Source organism: Echinops telfairi, unplaced genomic scaffold (genome assembly GCF_000313985.2).
Source record: "Echinops telfairi isolate 266 unplaced genomic scaffold, ASM31398v2 ScPeMD7_16;HRSCAF=60, whole genome shotgun sequence".
Classification (NCBI taxonomy): Eukaryota; Metazoa; Chordata; class Mammalia; order Afrosoricida; family Tenrecidae; genus Echinops; species Echinops telfairi.
Genome location: NW_022103913.1, coordinates 3,103,773 through 3,114,806, shown reverse-complemented (window position 1 = coordinate 3,114,806; position 11,034 = coordinate 3,103,773).

Genomic DNA, 11,034 nt, shown 5'->3' with positions numbered 1-11,034 from the left:
TGTCACTCTGTCGCCATCTTCCCGGAAGTCCTCACCATGACATTTTTTATCTTTGTTTTATCCAGCTTAATAATAATGAAGTGCTCAGCAAACTCTTGTGGAATGAATCAATGAATTGTCTCTTTTGTGAATCTTTACCTGATTCACCAAGGCAAATTACTTTCTCCTGTGTGTAATTAAATCATCATTATATTTTTCGAAGGTTTTTCCTTTCCTCTTCCATTTCCACCAATTTTCTGTGATGTGTATTGGTGTGTTTTCCTTTGTATTTATTTGTCTAGAACTTAAGGGACTACTTGAATCTCTGAGTTGCTGTCTTTTGTCAACTTTGGGAAGTTCTTTGCCATTATTTCTTCAAATATTGTCTGTTCCCTTTTCCCCCTTTGGAACTCGAATTCTGGATATGTTAATCTTTCCACTGTGTCTCATATGTCTCTTACAGTCTTTGCCATCTTTGTACTCTGTACTTCACTCTGGATAATTACTACTGTCTTCTGATGGTACTGTCCCCTTTCAGCTGTATCTAATCTTCTGTCAGATATATCTACATGTGCTTAATTTCTGATATTTGTCACTTTTAGAATTTCTATTTGATTTGCTTTTATAGAGTCCAGCTCTCTGTTGTAGTTCTCCATCTTATCTATTCTCTTAACCTAACAATCACAGGTGTTTTAAAAGTTGAATCACTCCTTGGTTCTCCGGAGGGTATGCATCTATTACCTATTATTTTTGGGGGTCTTGTTTTAGTGTATCTGGTAACTTCTCAATGCCAGATATTGTATATTAAAATTGAAGAGGTTATAGATAATACTTGCTTCTTCCAGAGAGATTTTAAAAACCCAACCCTCGCTCCCAGCACTGAAGCACTACTGATAGTTCTAACTAGCACCACATAGTTTTAGGGGCCACAATCTGATTTTTTTGGTGCTGTCTATGTATCCACAAATGCCTTAAAAGAAAAAGTCACTCAGAGCAGGAGGCTCATGTTTCTGTGCTTTCCTGCTTTACTGGATCTTCAACTCTCCAAGTCTTTGCTGTCTTGCTACTCTTAACTATGATCTTTATCTACCTACCCCGGTGAGAAGGAGCTCTGATGGTGCAGTGCGATGAGTTGAATTACTAATTTCAAGGTGAGCAGTTTGAAACCACCAGAAGCTCAGTAGGAGAAAGATGAGGCTTTCTACTCCTATAGAAATTTATTGCCTTGGAAACTCAGGGGCATTTCTGCCTTGCCCTGTAAGTAGAAATCTACTCCATGGCACTGAGTTTGGGTTGCTTTTGGAGCTCTGGGAGAGGCTTCACATAAAAGCAGCTGAGCACTGCTCAACCTTTGATTTGTTTTTCTCTTCCTAGCCATTGTCATCTGCTTGTATTGCTTGTACACATGTATGAATCAGCAAATGCTTACAAATGTGATATTGGACCTAGGCTTGCCCCAGTGAGTTTCCCCTCACTTCAGGCTCCTGGACTCGTAGTTTTGGTTTCTTTTATCATCTCCAATATCTACAAACGTTCCATTTTTTTTCATTTTACTACACTTAAAATGTTTTTCCTCTATGGACTGATTGGCCTACTCTCAGCTTGAATACCATAACTGGAAGTGGGAATCTGTATACTCTTTTATTAGGGTACTTTCTATTACTATAAAATTCTAGGTATGTTTCTTTCTCCCATTTATGAATTCCTTTGGAGCAGGAGCAATGTCTAATTCCATTAATATCTTTTAAAATCCAGTTCATTAATTAATTCAGTCAATTAATATTTTTGTGCACTTACTATAGGTAGATATTGAGGATGGAGGATGAGCAGATGATAGACACACACAGAAACGTTACAACACCGAATCGTGAAGTGTGTTATGTAGTGAACTAAAAGGGAACTCTGGGACAGAGTGCGGGTGGCCACTTAAATTTCCCAGTGGGAGAGCTTCAAGCTGAGATATAAACGACAGAAAAATCAACCATGAAAAGATTTGGGGGATTCCAGTGAGAGTAAAGAGCAGCGACAAGGGACTCCAGGTGTTTCGTAAAGTGGATTAACCTTGAGAGGGTCTAAACTCAAATTTAAAAATAACCCTTTTTAAAAAAGGAGAGCATTATGCATTTTGAAGCTTCTTAAATTTTTGCTGATTAATTATTTCTGGGTTATGTTGCTATAGAGGGGATGCTTCAGTTAATTTAGGAAGAGTGAATACTACTATGGCTTCTGAGAAAGTTAATATATCGATAATAGGTATAACTTACCACATGAGGGGCTCTCACTCACCTGAGAGATAGAGTTGAATAACAATAAGCTTTATTTTGATTCCAAAGGAACAACTATTTTTTCCCTTACTTTTGAGATGATATTAATATATGCAAACATTCATTTTATCCCTCTAATGATCAGATTAGTGATGTGCTTACCAAACCAAATCAAACTCACTGCCATTGAGCTGATTCTGGCTCACAGTGACCCTGTAGGACAAGGCAGAATAAACTGCTTCTGTGGGTTTCTGAGACTATAACTCTTTATAGGAATAGAAAGCCTTGTCTTTCTCCCAAGTGACATCCTTACATTAAAAAAACCCCAAAAAACTAGGGCTCTGTATCAGTTAAAAAACACAGAATCTAACTCACAGAGTTTAAAAAATGGCAAACCAGAGACTATTTATAGGGGTAAGGATAAGCGGGGATGCTGAGGCACCAGAGACTAACACTAACCACTCAGAGCCATTACCACTCAGGCTTGAAGGGACAATAGGAGAAGTATATGTTACTTTAATCCAGTGAGAGTTGGCATTAGAAAGGGATGCAGTCATTGCCAGAAAGCTTAGCGCAGATGTGAGAAAGAGCAAGGAACTCTACTTTGTGCTTTTTTCCCTCCTGCCTCACTCTGAGGTAGCTCCCTTAGCCAAGACTCCGACCATCTGTTTGATTGGTTGTATTGGAATCAGGTTTCAGGGTTCAGAGCAGGACAGAGAAGGATGGACCTGGGGGAGGGAGCTTGTTGACCACAATGGAAGGCTCATTTTCAACATCGTAAGCTCTGATTAATGTGAAGAGACTTTATCCCCTTCTCTTGGAGATCTGGTGTCACTAGGACTTGTACGATATCATGTGGCTATCTCAAAGTAAGGATAGAGAGCCTGGAGGGTTTTCAGTTATTCATTGCATTTTCAGGGACAGAAAATGATTCTTAGGAAAGTTGAAATTACCTTGGGAGACAATGAAGCTAGAATCTGTGAAGTTTTAAAGGAGTGTTTTAAGGCAAAATGTGGCATTTAAGTTTTTGGAAAAAAATGCCAGTTCAGAAAAGTGAATGGGGACAAGATCAGAGGGAAATTTAAGCAAAATTTGGCACTGACTTGTTCAAAGTGCCATTATTAATGCTTATATAGATGCCTTTAAATCTAGCCACCTGCTGAAAATCAGTTTGCAAATGAAGAATTTATGACAGATACTAATATGGCATATGACACTGAAGACACTATCTTAACAACCAGCAGTTTTGACGTTTTATTCCCAGTGTGGTTTTAAGTTCATGTGTCAATTTGGCTGTGCATAGTTTCCTTACAGATAATGTATTGTATTGTATTGCAATGTAATGTTATGTGCTGTGGTGTGGTATGTAATGTAGCCAGTTTCTACAGTGCACTCTAATGTGACTTGATCAATAAACCTGTTGAGATTCTATCAGTGTCGTCACTTCTGAGTACTAAAAAGACCAGAACAGACAGAGACGTGCACACTTCGTGGAAAACATATGCCGTATGAGTAGCATCGACAAGCCAAAGAACCAAGGAACGAAGGGACCAAGAAATGATTGGAATGACAGACAACAAAGGAATAGACTCAACCAAGACCCTACAGAACTATGAGAAAATTAATTTTGGTTCTTTAAAGCCACCAGGAAGTCCTGGTGGCTTAGTGGGCTGTACAATGAGCTGCTAACCCCAAGGTTAGTGGTTCAAACCCACCAGCTGCTCAGTGGGAGAAAGATGAGGCTGTATACACCTGTAAAGATTTACAGTCTCAAAAACACACAGGGGCAGTTCACTCTGTCCTATCTGGCCACTATGAGTCAGAACTGACTTGCTGGCAGTGTGTTTTAAAGCTACCACCTGTGGTATGTGTGTTGTGGCAGCACCAGTAAGCTCAGGTATTCAGCATGTAAAAATATCCATGTTTACTTTCCTGCATGTCCACACACAAAAACATCAATGAGTTCCCACACTTTGTGTCCTTAGACTAAGCTGCATTTAGTCTGTAGCTGATATTTTTCTCTAATATATTCCAGATGGAATAACCTGCCGCTTAAACATCTGGATATTGTGTAAATAGTCATTATATTTTATATTGTTAATGTGTAACTTAAATTTCTATTGTTTCTTTCCACATTGAAAATAAGAACGCTCTTAATTAGGGCAGGAAAATAGGACAAATCTTATTGGTTCAATTACTTTTCCAAAGCAAAGTTGAGCTTTACCATTGTAAGTACTCTATAAATTTCAGCTCATTTAATCTCTGTTGCCTCTGTGAAGAAGGTACTATTACTAATATCATTTTCATTACATGTGTGGAAGATCCAAAGCAGGGGCACAAAGAAGCTAAATAACTGACACAGTGCCACACAGTTAATAAGGAAACCAAGCCCCATAGTCTTTGGGCCTAACGACTTTCTTCACTATCTACATTTAGTGAAGACCTGAGTTTATGATTAATTCCACTGATATAAAGTTCAGATTCCCATATTAGGAATTAATGGATTGTGTTAGGCTGGGTTTTCTACAGAAACAAAACCAGTGACACTCATATATGTATAAAAAACAACAGTATATCGAGAAAGACATTTACATCAAGGAAGCAGCCTAGCCTAGCCCAACTCTATGTGGCCACTATGGGTATCTAGTCCATGGGTCTAGTCCATGGGTCAGATGCTAGAGAGAGGCTGCTTCAGACTCATGCAACTGCGGGCTGCTGAAGCAGGAAGGTGAGGCAGGAAACTGGGGTTCATAGGCCAGTGGTTGTAGAGTTACATGGATCCAAGGTTTGTAGGAACATGTTCGAGCACTAACAGCTCCCAGGGTCAGCAGGACACATAGGACCCCAACCCCAGAGGGTAGAAGGAGAGGGGCAAGAGAGAGAGGCCAATTCTACACCAGGTTTCTTACAATGGGCCACACCCCCAAGGAGATGTCATTAGGGTGTGACCAGATTGATAGGCTGGACTCCACCACATCTTACAGACACACCAAGTCGACAGAAAAATGTAACCATCACAAACATTTACTAAATATTTAAACCAACATTTTCAAATGCATCCAGGATATAAGTCCTCACTTGAAAAGTGCTGCTGATTACTGGGTTTCATTATTGTTTCTTTGGGTCAATAGATTTAATGTAGGGTTCCCCAAGATGTGTTCATTGCAGGACTCCTCCTGAAGAGGCTCCCCGTAAAATGGCTTCCGCCAACACATAAGGCTAGAGACCGTTACATGCAGAGTCACAATATGTATATTACAGGTGCTGAAAGATGTTGCAGTTATCTGTTTAGTTTTCTTTTAATCCAATCAATTTCATCATATATATATATATATATATATATATATATTCACAAAGCACTAGCATCCCTACATTATATGAGATGGATACAATTGGCGCCTTTGAAGTGGTTCCTTAGAAATAGAGCGCTAGCTCTGAGGTCTCTAGAAGGTTAGTGAAAAGTGAAGAATGGCTGTCAGAAAAGGATCAGCAAAGGGAACCAGGTTAAGACTGTCATCTTTTTGCCACTGCTGTCTAAATTCACCTTTTTAAGTGCTGAAATAATTTGCTAAACTGATATTTCATATCATTGGATAAAGCTGTCTTTGTTAGCTTTCCTTCTGATCTTAGCTCCAGAAGCACACTGGAGAAGTATAGTGGTGAACTTAACTTGCCCTCCTGGTGTGTGCTGGGACATCTCCTCATATAGCCTTGCTTTGTTTGACATTTTAGAACGACTTCTGAATGCTCAAAAAGGGCAGATTCTAAATCCAGATCTGTGAGAAATACTGTTACTGATCTGAGAAGAGCAGCCACGGGGCACACACACATATGGGAAAAAGAGGTTGGGGGTGGCGGAGACGGGAAGGGAGCGGTGAGTGAACACCATAGACAGGGGAACAACTAGGGAATCAAAATCAACAATGAGGAGGACATCAATCTGGATGAGAGGAATTACTAAGGGGCAGAAGAAGGGCAAGCATGATGGTGGGGCAGGAGGAAGGTCAAAGGAAGCAGAGGAAAGAGCTAGGTAGCAAAGCTATGGCTAGAGGTATAGACATAGGTGTGTACATATGTAAAGACATTAATTCATAAAAATGGAGGTATTGGCCTATGTACATATATTTATATGACAATCCACTGAGGTAGTGGACAGATTTTGGGCCTCTGCTCACAACCCTGTCTCAACACAGAACACTTTGCTCTAACAACCTGGCATTCTGTGACACTCATCCTCCCTGTATGGTCACTGAAAACAAATGGGTGCATAAGCAAAAAGCTGATGGTGTCCAGCTATCAAAAGATATAGTGCCTGGGGTCTTAAAGGTTTGAAGTTAATCAAGCAGCCATCTAGCAGAGAAGCAACAAGTCCACACAGATGAAGCACACCAGCCTGCACAACCGTGATCTGTAACAGACATCAGAAGACCACAAACAAACAAAAACCATATTGTTGAGAACAAGTAGGGTCAGAGAAGAGACACAAAACTCATCTGTAGACAATGGAACATCCTTTCACAGAAGGGTTACAAGGAAGGGATGAGTTAACCAGGGTGCAGTTAGGACCAATGAAACACAATAGTTCTCTGGTTTCTTGAGGTTTCCTCACTCCCCATTATCATGACCCCAGTGCTGCCTTTCACTGTGGGCTGGACCAGAGTGTTTACACAGGTACAGATAAGAGATGAGAGCTCAGGACACACACAATCCAGGCACAGGAATGGGAACAGCGATACCAGGAGAGTCGGGGGAAGGTGGGGAGAAAGGGGAGGAAGGGGGATCCACACTCTTGCCCCCCAAGGGGACTAACAATAGAAATCATGGGGTAAGAGGGACAGCGGTTGGTGTAAAATATGGCAATGATTTAGAATTTATCAAGGGGTTACAAGGATGGAAAAGGGGGAGGGAGGGAAAAAAGAGGAGCTGATACCAAAGGCTTAAATAGATAATAAATGTTTAGAGAATAATGATGGCAACATATACAAATATGCTTGTACAATTGATGTATGGATGGTTATAAGAGCTGTAAGAATCCCCAATAAAAAAAAGAAAAAATACAGAAGTGTGTGTGTGTGTGTGTGTGTGTGTGTGTGAGAGAGAGAGAGAGAGAGAGAGAGAGAGAGAGAGACAGAGAACTTTGTGGGCTTGATTGATTGATTGAGAGACATTTTTTTTAAGGCTCTGTATTCATTGCAATCATTTCATACTTTATATTATTTACATCTTTCCCGGGGTTCTCTAGGACATTTAAAGAATTTGGTTAAAAATATTAAAATATTATATTCCCCCTTTCCTATGGACACACACACACACACTTTCTCTTTCAACACAATATGTCAGGTATAGGTTTACTGTATTTCTGGAAGCTGGTTCTGACTGTGGTACAATCAGCCTCTCTGTCTCTGTCCTCTGTTCCCACGCCTTCCCAATGGCGGCCTCACAGCTATGTGCTGGGCTTTTGAGTCCTTTCTGGACAGATGATAGTCTTAAGAGCAGCCTACAGAACAATTTCTGTTCTTACAGCCAGTTACTGCTCATGCTTCTCTCCTCCAGCGGGGTCCCACAGTGGCGTGAACTTCTTCAGGTTTCTATTAGACCAGTGGTTCTCAACCTGTGGGTTGCGACCCCCTTTGGGGGTTGAATGACCTTTCACAGGGGTCGCCTAAGACCGAAACACAGCTCCTCTATCCGTCTCCAGGCGGGTCCGGCCACATGCAGATACATCCACATATGAGTACTCGGCATGAAGGCTGTTACCCTTGCTACACCATGCTTTAAGACAAATTTCATTTATTTGTCATTATTAATAAATATTTCACAATATAGAATTACATATTGTTTTTGTGATTGATCACTATGCTTTAATTATGTTCAATTTGTAACAATGAAAATACATCCTGCATATCAGATATTTACTTTACGATTCGTAACAGTAACAAGATTACAGTTATGAAGTAGCAACGAAAATAATTTTGTGGTTGGGGGTCACCACAGCATGAGGAACTGTATTAAAGGGTCGTGGTGTTAGGAAGGTTTACACTCAGGCCTGCTCTAGCAAGCCGGGGGGTGGGGGTGGGGGTGGGACTGCTCTCTGCAGTAAACCTGTGACCTGCGCAGAATGAATTCACTCTTCCACAGCACCAGAGGACCATTTAGTAAATTACTTTCATTGCATAGAAAACCAACCCGGTGTCCTGGAAGATGGAACTGGTGTCACATGGGTGAGCAGTTTTCTTCTTGGAAAAAGTGTATTTACACAGGGCTCTGGGGTGTTGAAGGGCTATGTCCGCTGGGAGGACTGGGGAAATTTGCCTGAGGGTCGCCTGGGATGGGCAGTCTTGCTAAAATGTGCTACCTGCATCGCCATTGTTTGGTTCCTGAAGTTTCTGAAAGGAGGTCAGTAGGGTTTGCTGGAACTTTAAAATATTTGACCAAAATGGAGCCGCATGTATCATAACAACACTGATTTATGATAAATTCAGTAACTTTAAAAAAAGCTTCTATTAAATTCTGGTGTAATAGAAGATACTTCATAATATTATGTTATCTATTTTAGTAATACTATGAGAGGTTTTTTAAAATATCACCAATTTATACATTATTGAATGAGACTTCAGAGAGGTTAAGCCCCATGTTCAAGATCATGCACCTAGAACATGACAGAGCAGGGGTGCAAATTCTTTCATTTATTCAATAATCATGTATGTGACAGATGCTGTTCTGGATGCTGAAAATACAGCAGGAAATATTGCCCCCCCTAGTGTGTGTATGGTTTAGTATGTGTGTTAGTCCAAGTATACTAGAGAAACAAATTCATAAACACGCACATGTGTATAAGAAAGAGTATCCCAACCCTGTTGGGAGCCGGTGGCCTTTAAGGCCTTAGCCTCAGCCTGAGCCGAACTTGGCTGCTTCCTAGTCTTTCATTTGCAAAACCTGTGAGGCCCTGCCTAAATTCCTGCCTCCACGTTCCTAGCTCCGTGCTCTGTAGCACGGGCAGTTGTAAAGTTGACCTTTTCACCCATTGGTTAATAATGCCAGGCGCTCATTGGACTAAGATGGACTTTGCTTTACACCTGATGGACCTTAATCTGCATGCAGGACGTCTTTGAGAACTAGTGCGCGTCCTTTTACCTACAGCTGATTGGTTAACGTTCTTATGCTTCATTAATGTACCTGTTGGATTGGATGCTGTGTCGCACACCTTATTAAAATATGCACCTCCCAGTCCCCCTTTTTTATACCCCAGCTTTGCCCAAATAAATGAGTTTGATCAGAGTTTTGTCTTGCTCCACGTCTCCGTGTCTTTTCTCCATCCAGGTTCGTCTTTCCCCGCAGGGCCTTGCTTGTGCGTCCCGCAGGCCGGGATGCAACACAACCCAGTGCGGTCCAAGCCCATAAGACTGATACTAGCCCATATATCTGATAATCACAGGCCAGTGGGTAGAAAGTCTTTGAATCCAGTGGCATTATAAACAACTCAGTGCTGGCAGGGGTTTCCGTGTGGCTTCTCCAGTTCCCAGGGCTGCATCAGGGTAGTCCATGTGGCTTCTCCTCAGGGATGTCTCCCAGAAAGTGAGCAGAGAGAGAGTCTGTCTTTAGTCACCAAGTAGGAAATGCTAGAGTTCCCAGAATTCTCAGGAGAAGGCCATGCCCACACAGAGGGCTCATTGGCTATGACCTGATTCATAGACTAGACTCCACCCCTTCACTCTTAATCCTCTCCAGTTCCAAATTGACACCAGATTATGTAACTACTAGATGATAGGTGTAATGGAGGAGAATAAAGCAGCTTAAGGAGACAAAAAGCATTCATGTGGATGACAGTTCTATTTGATGTGGGAAGGGTCAGAGAAGTCCTCTCCAACAAGGCAGAGGTCACAGGATGCAGAGGAAACCATATACATGTTCTGGAGGCAAAGAAAGGGTGCTTCATTTCTTGATTCTGCTTTCCTCCGAACTGGTTTAATTCTTAAGCAGATTCTCCCCATACTGTGGCAAAGATGGCTGAGCAACTCCAGCTTTGCAGCCATTCACCTAGCCACCCTTTAAGGAAGAACACTTCTTCCCTAGGAATTATCTAGCAAATTCATTTGGCCTCATCTCTCTGGATAGTTATTGACTCAGTCACTGTGGCCAAGAACATGTAGGAACACAATTAGGAAGGTATATCTTAATCCTAGGAATAGTTTATGTGAACTGAGAGTGAGGGGAGGGTCAATCCCTAAAGGAAAATTATTTAAATGTTTGGCCTATAGTTATTTGGAGGGGATTTTTATGAGGAGAATGAAGACACTGGGGGCGTGTGTTCTATCCTCCTCTGTTATTCCAAGTAATTTAGTATATTGATCTCAGTCTTCCTTGTACTTCAGTCAACTACAAGGCCCACCTACTTTGGAAAACCACTTAGGCATCATCTTGCATCAGCCAGAATAGAGTAGGTTTTGCTGCAGTAACACACACTCACCAGAATTTGATGGATTACGTTTATTTGTTGCTTCTACAAAGTCAATTTGGATTCAGGAAGTTCTGTTTCCTGTGACTCGGGGACCTATGGTGTTTTGATCATGTGGTTTCATCAACTCAACAAGGAGCCTCAACCTAAAATCACTGCACCTGAATAGGACACTGGGGAATTGTGGAGGGGCTTTGCATTGCTCGTTGGGATATGCCAGTCAGCTTACATTCTTGAACCTCGCTGGGTCAGGTACCCCAGCCTCTATGCTGTGGAAGAGAATAGCCTTTAGGGGGATAATTGCATGTGGATGCTCCAGTCTCCACCCTTCCAACT